The sequence below is a fragment of the Rattus norvegicus genome, chromosome 7 (genome assembly GCF_036323735.1).
Source record: "Rattus norvegicus strain BN/NHsdMcwi chromosome 7, GRCr8, whole genome shotgun sequence".
Taxonomy (NCBI): Eukaryota; Metazoa; Chordata; class Mammalia; order Rodentia; family Muridae; genus Rattus; species Rattus norvegicus.
In genome coordinates, this window is record NC_086025.1 from 34,532,966 (window position 1) to 34,549,689 (window position 16,724).

Sequence of the window (16,724 nt, forward strand, 5' to 3'; positions counted from 1 at the left end):
TGGTTATTTGACAATGGGAAAAAAATTTCAAATAAATTGCTTCATTGGAGGGAGGAAAGGGAAGAGAGAAAAGGATGTAATTGTATTTAAAAGTAATATACATTTAAAAATAAAATGCTTCATGAAATATTTATTTTTCAAGCATTTGCAAAGATTATTAATTTTCTCCATTGATGCAAGATTTCCAAAGATATTTTCTAGTTTCTTTTTCCTCAAATTAGGCAAATTTTTTAAAGAAACAAATGCAAGAAATTCTTTCATTGGTGAATCATTTAGCAACAAATATCTCTAGGTCTTGTTTAAAGGACCACACTAATACCAGAGGCAGAAAAGGATATGAGAAGAAAGAAATCTGGTCTAAGTACAGTCTAAAGAATTAATCCAAGTCATTCCTTTCTCTCTTCCTTCTTCCAACAAAATAATACCATTTGGGAATCTTTCCCAGGGAACTCAATCAGCCCATGGAATGCAGAAAGAATAGAGACAGAAAATTTATGTTTAAATTGTTTCAAAATGTGAATTGTATTGTTCTCAAATATGTGGACTGAAAATATTACAGCTGGATGGAGGAAAGATGTTCCTAGGACGGTTTAGGGGCGGGTAGGGAATAGGAGCATGCAAAGTTACAAAGGACCAGAGTTAGTTTCTGCATTCACACCAGGAAGTCCAAAATGGCCCCAGCTCTATCACTAGGACTTCTTGTGCTCTCTCTCAGATTCCAGTAGGATCTACAATCCCATGTACACTGACCTGTGTATCCACACATGCGATTCTAAAATTGTACTAGAGTTCTGTACTAGATTTAAGTGTATGTAGACATGAAAAAATATGATAACAGATACTATAAAATGTGATGTATTACACTGTTAGACCATGCCTTTCCTATACTTTCCTTTCCTTTATACTGTGTCTATTCTGTACATGTTATGTATCCTCATATACACAGATATTCAAGTATATACTTTGTTTGTACCTAATATTCTAGAGTTAAATAACTCATTTATAGCTATACACCATCCATGTACCTTATACAAAATAAACATAACATATAATTCTTATACATTTATTTCCTTTCAAATTTTATTATTACCTGTTAAGAGACAATGCAAATTCAACCCTTGAAAAACACTCAGGTCTCTACCCTGGAATACATATTTTTTTTAAATACTGTTCCTCCATGTTTACTTAATTTTCATTTATGAACTAATTTTCTTTATATCTAATAAAAGTATAAAACATAAGTAGATCAACAAGTTAAAATGAGCAAGCTTAAAAATATAATGTCAAATATATTATTGTTCCTTTTGTATGACAGAATCATTATCTTTTTCTGGAGTATTTAAGATTGAAATCAGAACCATGTACTTGCTAATCAAGTGTTGCAAACTACAGTTAAATTTTCAACTCTGTACTTACATTTTATTCTGATTAAGAATCATATAGCACCTAACCCTGAGAGACCTGAAGCCCCAGGGAGTAAGGAAGTCTGGTGGTATGGTAACATCCTCTAGGAAGCAGGGAGGAGGTATGGAATGAGGGACAACCAGAGAGATGGGGATACTGACTGGACTGAAAAACAAAAAAGATTAAAAAGATAAGGTGAGTATAGTTGTGTGGGTTTAATTCTAGTTTTTTAATTCTATTCCATTGAGTAACATGCTTGTCTCTGCACCAATACCACACTGTTTTATATCACTATTGCTCTGTAGTGCTCAGCTTGAGGGCAGGGATGGTGATTCCCCAAGAAGTTCTCTTATTGTTAAGAATAGTTTTCTCTATCCTGGGCTTTTGGTGTTCCAAATAAATCTGAGATTTGCTCTTTCTATCTCTGTGAAGAATTGAGTTGGGATTTTGATGGAGATTACATTGAATCTGTAGATTGCTTTTGGAAAGATGGCCATTTTACTATGTTAATCCTGCCGATCCATGAACATGAGAGATCTTTCCATCTTCTGAGGTCTCTGATTTCATTCTTGAGAGACTTTAAGTTCTTCTCATATAGATCTTTCACTTGCTTGGTTAGAGTCACACCAAGGTATTTTGTATTACTGTGATTATTGTGAAGGGGATTGTTTCCCTAATTTCTTTCTCAGCCCATTTATTCTTTGAGTAGATGAAGGCTACTGATTTAATTTTATGTCCAGCCACCTTGTTGAAGTTGTTTATCAGATGTAAGAGTTCTCTGGTGGAAATTTTGGGGTGACTTAAGTGTATTATCTTATCATCTACAAATACTAATATCTTGATTTCTTCCTTCCCAGTTTTTATCCCTTTGACCTCCTTTTGTTGTCCAATTGTTCTGGCTAGAACTTTGAGTACGCTATTGAATAGTTAGGGAGAGAGTAAGGCAGCCTTGTCTGGACCCTGGACACCTATGATCTTTGACAAAGAGGCCAAAACCATTCAGTGGAAAAATAGAGCATATTCAACAAATGGTGCTTGCTCAAATGATTGTCTGCATGTAGAAGAATGCAAATTGATCCATTTTTATCTCCTTGTACAAATCTCAAGTCCAAGTGGATCAACGACCTCCACATAAAACTAGATATGCTGAATCTAATAAAAGAGAAAGTGTAGCAAGCACAAGGCCCTGGGTTTGGTTCTCAGCTACAGAGAGAGAGAGAGAGAGAGAGAGAGAGAGAGAGAGAGAGAGAGAGAGAGGAAAAGAGCCTCAAACATGAGGTTCTCAGGACCCAACTGGGGTGGTCTTTGCTGAAGTACCCACCAAAGAGGGCAGAGAACCCATAGAGACCATATCCAGAGGTTAGGCATGCCCCCCTTTGAAGGATAGATCCATTTACCCTTCTCAAAGTTATAAGTCATACTTGCTTCTGTGTAAAGGGAATATAGGGACAAAGAGTGGAGCAGAGACTAAAGGAAAGGCCATCCAAAGACTGCCCCACCTGGGATCCATTCCATAAGCAGCTACCAAACCCAGTCACTATTGCTGCTGCCAAGAAGTGCTTGTTAACAGGAGCCTGATATAGCTGTCCTCTGAGAGGCTCTGCCAGAGCCTGATCAATACACATATGGATGTTCAGCCAACCATCAGAATGAGCACAGGAACCCGAATGGAGGAGGTAGGGGAAGGATTGAAGGAGTTGAAAGAGTTTCCCACCCCATACCAAGAACAACAACAGCAACTAATAAGACCCCCCAGACCTCCCAGGGACTAAACTCCCATCCAAAGGGTACACATAGCGAGACCCATGGCTTCAGCAGCGTATGTAGCAGAGGATTGCCTTATCTGGTATCAATAGGAGGGAGGCCCTTGTTCTTGTGGAGACTCGATGCCCCAACATACAGGAATGCTAGGGACATGAGAAGGGAGTAGTTGGATGTGTCATGGAGCATCCTTACAGAAGAAGAGGGAGGAGGGGTGGGATAGATGGCTTGCCTATGGAAAACTGGGAAGCTGGATAGCACTTGAAATGTAAGTGAATAAAAGAACCAATTATAAATACATATAAATGCTTATAGAAAATTAATTTTTTCCCAAGGTATCCTTGAATTCACAGCATTTTCCAGGAAGATTTTAAGCAGGGCAAGCCCTCTGTCTTTGTCTCCTGAGTAGCTGGCTTTAGAGTGAAAGCCACCCATCTCATCAGTTACTTTTCGGTGCAGCACTCAAAATCGCTAATGGAAAGATCGCACTGCCAGCACGATTTCCTGATTTCCTTTAGCTCGGTGTTTCAGAGGCTGGGAGCCAACGACAGTAGAAAGCTATGCACAGAATAGCTTATGAGGAAGCGTTTGGTGCAGTCTGTTCACATCATTGTGAACCAGGAATCACCAGATGGCTATTGCAACAAGGAGGCAACTGTAGTCTCCAAGATCCTGTCCTTAAGGAACTACTTCTGACAGCCAATTCTCTACGTTCAAAAGTCTACTAAATCGTGCCACAGACTTTATAATAATTATTTAAGAAAGAACCTGGAGAGGACATTTTGAATCCAAACCTTAAAATCAGATGATTTTTAACTTTAATGATTCTTATTTCAGTCATTCCATTAATTAATGGGTATCCCAGAATAGAACTCTACCAACTTTTCAGCTTGCTATCTAATAGAAATTCTTTTATCTGAACCTATAAACAACATGAAATAATTGTGTATAGTCACAATTTCATTTTTATGTATTTATATACATTAAGAAATTCAATACTTTGGCGGCAGAGTCAAGGGTATCTCTGTGACTTCAAGATCAGCTTGGTCTACACATCAAGTTCTAAGATGACCAGGACTGCACAGAGATACCTATCTCAAAATTGAAAAGAAAAGTAAATATTGCTCTATACACAGGCTTCCTTCTTAGGCTTAGAAGCCAATGGCTGCCTGAAATTGCCTCTCAAGGAATCTAGTGACCATCTAAATCCATTCCAGTGTTTACCTGTCTCTCTCATCCTTGGCAACTGGCAAGACCTGACACGGCTAACCACTGCCTACTTCTGTTTTTGTAACGGCTTTCAGTTTATCAACTTTTCCTAAATCTACCACAGTTTTCTCAATTTCCAGTACCTTTTCCCTACTTGAACCTAAAAAGTCATCTTTATGCTCTGGTTTTTTTTTTTTTTTTTTTTTTTGGTTTTTTTTTTTCGGAGCTGGGGACCGAACCCAGGGCCTTGCGCTTCCTAGGTAAGCGCTCTACCACTGAGCTAAATCCCCAGCCCATGCTCTAAGATTTTAAATATCTATCTCTCAAGTAGACACATATTGAGCTGGCTTTTTTTTTTCTTTTTTTCGGAGCTGGAGACCGAACTCAGGGGCTTGCGGTTGCTGGGCAAGTGCTCTACCACTGAGCTAAATCTCAACCCCGAGCTGGCTTCTTGATAACTCCCTTTGCATGATAAATAGTTATTGTGTTCCTGATATATTACATATATGTAAACATATACAATAAACAGTGAACATCTTTACAGTCTTGCTGACGTTTTCCTTTCTTCCTCCATCCCCTTCTTACAGGTGTCCTTATTGAATGGATGGCGATGTTTTATTAAAGCCTTAGGATGGGGCTAGGGATTTAGCTCAGTGGTAGAGTGCTTACCTAGGAAGCGCAAGGCCCTGGGTTCGGTCCCCAGCTCCGAAAAAAAAGAACCAAAAAAAAAAGCCTTAGGATTTAGAAGGTGAGACCCCGTTAGCCACTGACTCAGTGGATGCTACCACGCACGTCCACTCGTTCCTATCCATTCCTATAGCGCATTCAGACTCACACACAGCATCCCTAACATTCTCAATGAGCCTCAAGCATCTCTTTGGGATGGCAACAAGAGACTCACTGCTCTGCCTCTGCTGTTGCTGTGACCTCCTGACCCACTGCCTCTTAGCCTGTCCTCTACCCCATTTTTGTTTTTGGTTGGCAATGATCCCACCCCCCTGAAAATCTTACTTGATTTTAATCTACTCTTCTAAGTCATGTAGCTGTTCCAGCTCTAAAGTCCCATGCTTCCTCTGTCTTCCTTCTGCTGCTGCTATTCTTTTGCCCTATCACAGACACACCTTGCTTGTCTAACTTAACCAGCAGCCCGAAGACGAAGACATACTACTTGTCACATTTCAGAAAATATCAAAACGTGTTCACTCCATTACATTGCTTAGACGTAAATGAAATGTTGCTTTATAAATGCATCATCCACCTACTCTAGTCTAAAATGCACTTCCTAAAGCCCTGCTTTAATTTTTAAATCACATTTATCTTTAGCCTTTGACTCTTCTTACTGAAACAAATGTTCTAGAAATACTAATTGTTTTTTATGATCAGTTTGTATTCCATGGTAGTACTTCTCAGAATGACGGGGCATTCTGATCAATAAACAGCTTGTGATAACATAAACGCAAAATAATTTGGAATCCAGTATTTGATGAGGATCGAATTGATGCTTCTAAGTTATTGAGACTATGTAATTACACTAATATAATTTTTATACCTCTAAGAATATATCTGAATTCTTTTAGAGAGTAGAAGCCCCATTGAGGTTAATTGAATGGACTTGGTGAACATACTGAGTTTAAGTTCTGGTTGTAATATGAGCTCTGGACATCTGCTTGCTTAACCTTTCAAATTGTTGTCTTCATCTGCAAAAGATAAGAAATGTTCTTATGATAACAATAAGAATTACATGAAGCAAATCATTTGGCTATGGTCTGTATTTATCACCTTGAGGATTTGAAATATCAGTTTTTATATTAACGATATATTATAAAGTTTTCAAGATAGGACTATATGCTCCTAATAGGGGAAAGAGACTGTCTTAGTCAGGGTTTCTATTCCTGCACAAAACATCATTACCAAGAAGCAAGTTTGGAAGGAAAGTGTTTATTCAGTTTACATTTCTGTATTGCTGTTCATCATCAAAGGAAGTCAGGACTGGAACTCAAGCAGGTCAGGAAGCAAGAGCAGAAGGCATGGATAGATACTACTTACAGGCTTGGTTCCCCTGGCTTGCTCAGCTTGCTTTCTTATACAACCCAGGATTACTAGCCCAGGGAAACCACCACCCACCCTTGATCACTAAATGAAGAAATGTTTTACAGCTGAATCTCATGGAGGCATTTTCTCCAGGGAGGCTCCTCTCTCTGTGATAAGTCCAGCTTGTGCCAAGTGATGCACAAAACCAGTCAGTACAGAGACAATGGTTGCCTCTTTAGAAGACAAATATTGGTTCCTGAGTAATGCAAAATGAGTATGCATAGTGGAGGGCCATTGCAGGAATCGTGTAAACTCTCATCCTCCATCACTGCATAAAAGGTGACAGACACCGAGTCTAATTCTGTTCCTCTTATGAGACCTAAATGAAATGAGGATTTAGATATAAAGGATTACTTCACTTTCCAAAATGCATATTTATTAGTATATAGACCTTCTAAATTAATGCTTTAGAAAACAGAATGCCCTTCAGTGTGGTCCCATGAGCCCAGATTCTCAGCTGATATTCATGTTTACAAAATACTGAAAAAATGGACATATGGACATAAAAATGGTGGGCAATATTTGTTTACTTCTCTGTATTATTGGCTTTGTACCAGTGACTAGCCTGGCTACTGGGTTTATTTAACACCCCCTAGTATTTGTTTATGCTTCTACAAATTAAACTTTAATTAAGTAGAATAACTACACTTATCAATTTGCGTAATTACATATATCTGAAAAGAACAGGATTTCTCTAGTTTATGTATCAGACACAATTATGTTATATTTTCATGGTTAACCATTTCTCTGTGAATAACACTGTTAGAGCAATTTTAAACAGTTAAAAATAAGTAGTAAAATTTTATAGAGATTTTAGAGATTTTCTTGAGTTAGCCACAGGTCTTGAGAGACTATTGCATTTTTAAAGCCACAAGAGACTATTGATATAATCATATATGTGATATAATTTCCATATTGAAAATTAAGGATTAATTTATTTTAAAATTATTATTTCTTAGGTAAAATAGACTTTTCCATGTTTAACTTCTGTTGCACCTGAAGCTTAAGTGTCCACCTTAGTACATTATGTCATTTATCTTAGATTGAAGCAAGATGTTATTTATGGAATTATGCCTATCTGTCCTTTATCACCACTGGGTGATATTGTCCTGCAATAGTTTGTAAATCATTGCTGTTATTTACTAACTCCAAATAGATATTTGTGTCACTTCAATTGTCCTTCAATTCTATTTTTGGATATAGATTTGTTCTATCTGGTCAGCTCTTCTACAAGCCGCTCAGTGAATCCTTAATGTATAGGGCACTGTGTTAGACAGGACATAGCTAAAAAGATAAATGATCCGGTCTCAGTATGTTCATTGTCCATTCATTCTCATAAAATGTCTGAAGTGTCACAAAATTTGTATGTGGTATAAAACGATAAAGGTGGCCTTAAAGAATATTTGCGATGTTGTTTGAACAGGAAGATTACAAATCTGGTATAAAAGTTGAGAGCGAAAACATGCAAAGCACCCTTAGAATTTTGGTGTTCCTTTTCTTTATATTAATAATAAAACTTGAAAAAAAATGTCAGAGAAGATAAAGAACTGGTAATAAAATGAAGACCACCTTAGATGACCCCGTTCATATACCTGCAGGAGAAGTACTGTAACCATGATCTCACAGTGAAGGAGAGAACATTATGCAATGCAATCATACTAGAATATCAAACACACCTAAAGAAGGTATCTCTGAGCAAGGTTTATTTATGGAATCATCAGGGACTCTTGTGTACCAGGCAAGAGTGATGCAAAGATACAATAAAAATTTCCTCTATTTCCAGCAAGGCCACTCAGCTCCCTCAGCTTATACAATTCCCTATGAATAACAGTTTGAAAACAGACCCACAGTAGATCCCACAAGAGATGGATTTCCTCCTGCAACCAGATAAAGAACCATGAAGGATCATAGGCATCATCTTTATCCTCATTTCATTAAAACATTCTAAGTAATTCTCTGAACACATACTTGGTTAGATACAATAGTTAACATTTCATATAGAGAGCTTCTGACTATTAATGTGGCTGGTTCATGAATTCCACTTGAAAAGGAAAGACTTAAAATTTGACCTTCCATGTCCTAAAGTTCACTGACCAATAGATTAGCGGGTGAGTCAAAAACTGCAGGCATATAAGGGTAATGAAAAGCAAAGCTAAAACAAAGTACAACACTGAGCATCGGGGCTAATATTTGGTTAATAAAATGCTTTTAAATTTTTACTTATAATAAACCTCACTCGTATTTCTAAAGTAAAATCCTGTAATATAATCAAATCCCATGCATCTGCACTTCTACATAGCATTTATATACAGTCATCTTTGTTTTCTCACTTTGAAAATTAGTTCTCATTATTTTCTTTCATCAGGGAGAAAAACAGAACAACATGAGAAGCAGCAATTCTTTAATGAATATTTTTCTTATTAGAAACCTTCATGGCTCAGGTTTGCTGATTTTGTTCCTTTTAATTTTAGTGGTGAAGCCTTGTCTTTGGGGCAGAGTGCTCTGACAGAGAAGCCAATTTCTATTTGCCTAATTAGAATTCAGAAGGTGATGAAAGATCTGAGAGTCTTTAAATGCTTCGCCAAATTCTGTCCTTCCATGGCCATAACTCACATTCTTCAATTAAATTTAATTCAATGAAAATTTCACTTTATGTCTTGTGGTTAAAATAATCAGGAAAGGCAAATTATGACAAATGACGGCCTGTGTCTATGTTACTGACTGAAGGACGTTTTGTGTATATTCTGTATTGTGTATAGAAAACTTGTGGGAGGAAGAAAATGTCAAGTACACATTCACTGGAACTACTTACACCAGATCAACTGAAAAAAAATCATGAAAGGTAACAATGGCTTTGTCCTCCACTCTCTGAAAGTAATTTATTATGAAAGAGAGACCAAAGCCAACATGTTGACAATACTGTTGGATGCTGCGTTCTCAAAAGCTTTTTTTTTTTTTTTGGTTGTTGTTATTACCTTTTGCCTTGTCTGTATTGTTCTTGGATCATACCCAAGACATCTGTTGAGATGTGCCCTGTCCTTAATTAAATATTAGGGTGATGTAATTGGTGAGGTGGAGTGAACAGCTCTGGGGCTGGGTTTTGTAAAACAGTTCAATCTTACTACATCACTTCTGCTTACTTAGTAAACAAATGGTCAAGGTTACAGCACATCTGGAACCATGAACGTTGTGTTTACTGTAACCCCACTATTGACCCAAACAGAAAATGAGCTGGTGCTCCTTACCTTGACTATCTCCTTTTATAACAAATCAAAATATCTGATTCAGAAGTTAGGTTGATTAATTAGCAGACACCGCTTTATGCCTATGAAGAAAATAACTAGGTTCAGAATGGTTTATCTGTTGACACAATATTTACTCAGGAAGATAACACCCAAAGAAATTGCCATAGAAATCAAGAATAAAAGACAAATACAAATAAGGCCGTTCAAAACTGTAAATGAAGAATAGTTGAGATGTCCTAGACAGATCTGTGAGTGACTAAGACAGAGTGGAAAACACATAGAGATTTGAAGTATAGAAACTACACATTACAATATGACAACCATAAATATTATGGAAACAAGTGCAGAGCAGTGTACTCAGGCCCTCACTGACATCTAACCCTTAAAACACCCCTGCAATGAAAAAACACTTAATTCCATGTGACAGCTACAAAATGTGGGATTTAGAGACGTTAAACAACCTTTACTAGACCACCATTATGTGAAAAGTCAACATTCTTAATAATTGGAAAGATGATAGCAATAAATTAAATAAAAAACTTCGAAAGTGATAGTGGAAGTCCCTAGTAGGAGTCACATGGCAGATGACATCATGGTTTATGTGCACACAGGAGAGGCCTTACGAATGGGAAGACAGACAAGAGCTCACATCAACCTCACCTTTTAACAACAGTTCTCAGAGGCTAAGTAGGTTCCCACTAAACAATTTCAGTTTGTTCTGCAGAAAGCATTTACAGGGGCCCAACTATGTCCTTTCGGGTCTCCTTCCTTATTTTAATTATTGGTAAAGAGAATAAATCCATAGTCTATCCTTTTCCTCTTCATTTTTACTGTTCATATGTTTAAGATATATTTTTTATAAATACATATACCTACATCTGAAATTTTATATAATTTAGCAATCCATTTCTTAAAAATTGACATTATGTTCGGTTACATTAGAAAATATATTTGTAGCTATTTTGAGCCTGCTATGGCTGCATTATTCTACTTATGATCAGCTTTCTGTTTTATTTTTTCTTGTTTCTTGTTTTCCCTTAATAAATGAACTCATTTTAGTTTTCCCTTTTACATGCTCTATAACCTCTTAGCTATACTTCTACATGTTGTACTTGCAATAGATTGTAAAATGATCAGAATCTATGGAAAAACCAATGGTATTTTATAGAATTTAAGATACAAAAATTCCAGAGACTTGACTTTATTGGCTACATTTCTCAAATGTTTTACTTCGTGTTGAGTAAAACCTCAAAATACATTACTACTCTCTCTTTAACACAAACTATACAATGAGGTTTAAGTTTCATTGATGAAGATTAAACGTTTTATATCAATTCACATACTTTTTTTTAATGTCATTACCAATGCTCTCAATTTTTAATCTAGACATTTTCATTTCTTCTTGGTCCATAAGCACTCAGTTTGAAGACTTCTCTATGGTTTCATTTTTTTCTCGATTGCAAAGGAAAGTTTGACCAAGTTTTAATTTAGAATTATAACTTACTTGTTCACTGCTTCTAGAAATGACCTGCCTACATATTATGCACCCTTCTGCTCTTCTATTAGTCATTGCCTTTAGTTAATGTTTTTTAACAGTTTAAAGATGGGCAAATATTTGTAAAGGTTAGTATGCATTTTTCACGTCTACATTTGATACTCCTAGAATAGTGGTTGCTCTGAATAGTTTGGAGGCTTCGCAAAGCACGATGTCAGTGAGATCCATGAGTGCTTTTAAAGTCCAGGATTCAACTTTCTTGAGAACCTGATTGTGTAGACATTTTTAGACATTAATAGCATGTACTCTTAGATATATGAGCATGACTAGAGGTTCTTTCCATTATGAGTCAGGAAATTACTAAGATGACATTGGGGGAAACAGCACAAGGAGTGTAATATCAAGAGATGAGAATAATGGAAGTAGAAAGCATTTTTTGATAACAGAAAAGTAAAGGAAAAATAAGCAATTTGCTTTCAAATATAGTAAGGAGAAAATATAATTTTGAAGTACATCTTGACATAAATCAGCCTAGGAAGGTTTCTAATAGAGGGCTATTTGTTTGTGTGTCCATGTGTCTTGCAAGAGAAGAATTTGGTGGGAGTGAGGTCAGCTGCCACAGTTTCAAACTTTCTCTAAAAGTAGCAACAAAAAAAAATTAAACTCTTATTCAGTCTCATTTTGAAGGTCCTTTACCACTCCATGTTGTATACTTTTCTCTGCATTCTTCCTGTTAAAACAGCTTTTTGGTCAATCCTCACCATTACCTTAAATTCATTTCAACAGATACTCTTGGTTTTCTTGCAAAATAGCGGATGCTAAAACATTTTAAGAGTTTGTTCTTTAAGTAAAAGTTCAATTCCTTTGACATCATACTACATTGAAAGAGAATGAATGGCAGCCATGGTCTATACAGTGTATGATTTTCTTAGATCCATCATCTCCAGATTATCCCCTTGTTCAAAAGGGGAGTTTCCTCTCTTGTAATTAAAAACACAAAGCTGCAAGCTATTGTTCATCCTTCATCATTCATTACCAAGATCTTCTCTCCTCACCATGCCTAACTCTCCAGAGAGTTTTGCACAGCGATGCATTTCCTTTTGCTCTCTCCACTACCCAAATCTTCTGAGCTTGCTGGCACCACCACACTGCAGAGATTCTCCTGTGTAGGTTGCAGTGGTTTCCATGGTCCACAGTTATTATTTGTGAGTTATTCTTTTTTAATTTGGATATTCTCTTCTTCCTAACATCCATCCTAATTTTGACATGGCTAAGCACCTACTTTTAACTCCATTACTTTTCCTCATCTTCTTCAATTCATAGTTGAATGCTCATCTTTTCCATGTGACTTTGATATTTCCTTGGTATGATTCAATAAGCCAACCTTTTTTCCTACTATTAGATGTTATTTCTTCACCTCATTTTTCAATGTCCCCCTAATGTCTTACAAACAACAAAATATGTACCCAAAAGCTTTAATGAAGACTCATATTGTATTTGTCCTGTTTATATAGCAAATACCTTTCATTTATCTATAGCTTTACCTTTTTATTTGTACTTTTTATCTATCTAGTGAACAGTCAGATTACATCTTCAACCTTTACCAACCCTGTGAGAGTAAGGAAACAAATCCAAATCAAGAATTTTATTGAAATGTGTAATTGCTTCAGTTATGCATACCTTTCTCTCTCCTATACCATGATGTAGTACAGTGTTTCTATCTGTGCACATGCCATTTAATTAACTGCTTTCCTCTGCATACCATCCACTTCCACATATTGATCAGTCATTGAATATAAACATTAATTCAAGCAAACCAAGTTTATCTCAGGAGCAGACAATAAGCCCTATCAATCACACTCCTAGTACTGGATTTCAGATCTGAAATCACTACACAATTCTGTACTGCATTCTTCTTAATTTTCAGATAGCAGACGTTGTCATCTTGTAATAATCCTTACTGATAAGTACATTAATAAACTATTTTGGACTGTAGTGTAGCTCATAAATTTCCATACTTTCCCACAGTAGTGATTAAATGAAAATCAGATACATACAAAGTCAAACCATGGCACTATGCATCATAATGAGAGGTGCTTGATATAATTGTCATATTTAACAAGAGGGAACATTGAGGCTGAAGTGAATAACTCAGGATTTCATCCCAACCATAGTTTGTCATACCCAACATGCTTTGATGCACTGTGACTCTCAAGTAGGACTCACATGTTTCATTGGTACTGGCTGTATAGCTAACAATCTTGTTAAGCTTGAAGGACATTTTATTAGAGTTACTCTACTCACAGCCGTCATTCATTCAGTCAAAAATCAATCCTAAAATACCTCTTTTTGATTACAGAATGGGTAAGTAACTGAAGATTCCAAATTCTATTTTTTGTTACTATTAGGAAAAATAAACCTTAGGCCAATCAAAGTTTATTATTTACAGGTACATAAAGGGAACGTGCATATTTCTCTACATTGTGGGAGTCAACATCTTTGATAATTGGTTTCCCCTTAATGAAATTCCTGAGTTAGGTAAGTTACAGAGTTATAACTTTACTTTGGTTCACACATGTGGAGGTTTCAAATCAGGTCAAGTGAGCCCACTGGTTGGATTTCTGGTGGATGTGCTCAAGACAATTGCAGAGCAAGTTATAGGGAGTACAGAAGAAGAAGAGGTTGAGAATGCTTAATCTTTTTCAATCATACTAGTTGGATTACCGTGCCTCATCTTCCAAAGCTTTTACTGTTTTCCATAATACCCCAAAGGCCAAAACACTACCACATTAGTATTTTAGGCTTCACAACACAAGTAAGTCCCCTGTCTAATCATTGTACTGCCTTTGTTTATGATTCATTACATCTGTCTTTTTCTACAAGAGGTTCTCTTGCCTTCTTCTAAAGTTCAGGACATGGTCACATTAAACGCCTGCATATTTCATCCTTTCTTAATATTGCCCTTCCTTTAGTTTTTTTTACATGATTTTCCTAATATGAAGAAACTTATCAACCTTTTATTTTATAGACTCACTAGTGCTAATTTTTTCTCTGTTATGTTATGATTTAATTAGACAGCTCTTTTTTTCATTTCAGCACAATCTTCTCAAGTTCACCCTACCCTTGCTTTACTTGACCGCCTCCATACATGAGACTTAGTAACCCTCTGAATCTTCTAAATGATTCAAGGCCTCACAATAATGAAGTCACAGGAATACAGTCTCTGTAATTTTTCAAAATGGTATCTTTGTTTCAATGTATGATCTGTTTCAAATATGATGTACTTTCTTATTTATTCATCTTAGCAAATGGAGTTTTCAAAATGTATGCCTTTTATTTTCTTTGAGAATTTTATGTATATTTAGATTTTTTTTCTGTTTTAACTTTTTACTTCTAACTCATCCAGGCATACCTTCATATTACCCTCCCAACTTAATAACCTCCTTTTAAATGCTTATTAATTAATCCATTGAATCCAATCAGAGCTGCCCATACTAGTCTGGATGTGACCATATTCTCAAATGCCAGTGTCTCTCCCTTTTTCAGAAACCACCATCAATGACTTCTCAAGACAAAGTTTGCCCCTTAATTCCAGCTTCTCTTATATGCTCTGCTTGAAAGCTAGAGTTAACATCATTTCTCTAGTGCTGCAGTTCTCAACCTATGGGTTGCAATTTGGAGGTAGAATTACCCCCAAATTACTGCCCAAGACTATTCTACATAACACATGTTTACATTAGAATTCAAACTCGTAGTAAAATTACAATCATAATTAGCAAGGAAAATAAATTTATGGTTGGAGATCACCGCAACATAAGGAACTACATTAGAGAGTTGTAGCATTGGGAAGGCTGAGAACCACTGCGCTAGTAGCTTGCTCAACTGATTGCTTTCTTTCTTTTCTTTGTTTCTTTCTTCCTTCTTTTCTTTCTTTCTTTCTCTCTCTCTCTTTCTTCCTTCCTTCCTTCCTTCCTTTCTTCTTTGCCTCCTTTTTTACTTTTATTGAATAATTTATTTACATTTCAAATGTTATCCCCTTTCTGGGTTTCCACACCGGAAACTCCCTATCCCATACCCCAACCCTTGCCTCCGTGAGGGTACTCTATCACCCACCAAACCACTCCCTCTGGCCTCCCTGCCTTTGGATTCCCCTACACTGGGGCATCAAGCCTTCATAGGACCAAGGGCCTCTCCACCCATTGATGGCTGACAATGCCCATCCTCTGCTACATATGGGGTGGATCCGTGGGTTGCACCATGTATACTCTGGTTGATGGTTTAGACCCTGAGAGCTCTGGGGTGTCTGGTTATATGATATTTCTTCCCTTCCTATGGGGTTGAAAATGCCCTCTGCTACCTCAGTCCTTTCTCTAACTCCTCCATGGTGGACCCTGTTCTCAGTCCAATGGTTGGCTACCCGCATTCGCCTCTGTATTTGTCCAGCTCCGGCAGAGTCTCTCAGGAGACAACTATATCAGGTTCTTGTCAGCATGTACTTCTTGGCATCAGCAATATTGTCTGGGTCTGGTGGCTGTATGTATTTGGGCTGCATTCTCAGGTGGGGAAGTATCTGGATGGTCGTCCTTCCTTTCCCCCTAAACTCTATTTTTCTTCTTATAGTCCCAGACAAGCTTGTTTCTTAAACTGTAATTCTATGTCAAGGTCCTTCCTATATAATTGGCTGATATTAAATATTAAACTTTTTATCTCGTCATATGAAGGACTTTATGATAAGAATGTTTTTACTTGTCTTTGGCCTTCTACGTTCTGCCCTGTGCATCCTAGAGTTCTTCCTAAACATTCATACTTAAAATAGCAATTTACTACATAACATTTTCCAATAAATTGCAGTTTTCCTCTTTGTAGTATTTCTTTGTCTTTCATATCATTACATAATACTTTAATATAGAATTGTGTTTTTATTTATTTCATGTTTACCACATTAAGAGTAAGGCTATTGAGGCAATAGCTGTCTTGGCTTATTTCATCCTGTAATCTATCATGGGGGGGGGGGCTAGTTTTTTCTTAAATGAATGCATGATAATGATAGATTTATGTATCAAGAAATATGTGCCGAATCCAGGTCCTGGGGATGCTAGTATAGACCATTCTTTTAGAGTTGTGCTCAATGTTATGACTGCCTTCATGATAGGGTGTCAGTTCCATTTGCTGTCATATGGCTGGTGATATATATGAATATACATTTATATTGAAAACAGCATCATTAAACATTTTTAAAAATCTGACCCTGGACTCTGACCTCATAGGTAGCAATGAATATCCTAGTAAGAGCACCAGTGGAAGGTGAAGCCCTGGGTCCTGCTAAGACTGAACCCCCAGTGAACTAGACTGTTGGGGGGAGGGCGGCAATGGGGGGAGGGTTGGGAGGGTAACACCCATAAGGAAGGAGAGGGGGGAGGGGGATGTTTGCCCGGAAACCGGGAAAGGGAATAACACTCGAAATGTATATAAGAAATACTCAAGTTAATAAAAAAAATCTGATGCTCTAAAAGCTGATA

At 36.8% G+C, this 16,724-nt stretch overlaps 1 long non-coding RNA gene across 2 annotated transcripts in view; it reads right to left on the reverse strand.

Moving 5' to 3' along the window:
- The window catches only part of LOC120093567 (uncharacterized), a 193,688-nt gene that overhangs the window by 102,765 nt on the left and 74,199 nt on the right, over positions 1 to 16,724 (reverse strand). For both annotated transcript variants that reach the window (XR_005486885.2, XR_005486884.2), the window contains exon 2: positions 9,711 to 9,790. This is a non-coding gene — a long non-coding RNA (uncharacterized LOC120093567). The remainder of the gene's footprint in view (positions 1 to 9,710; positions 9,791 to 16,724) is intronic.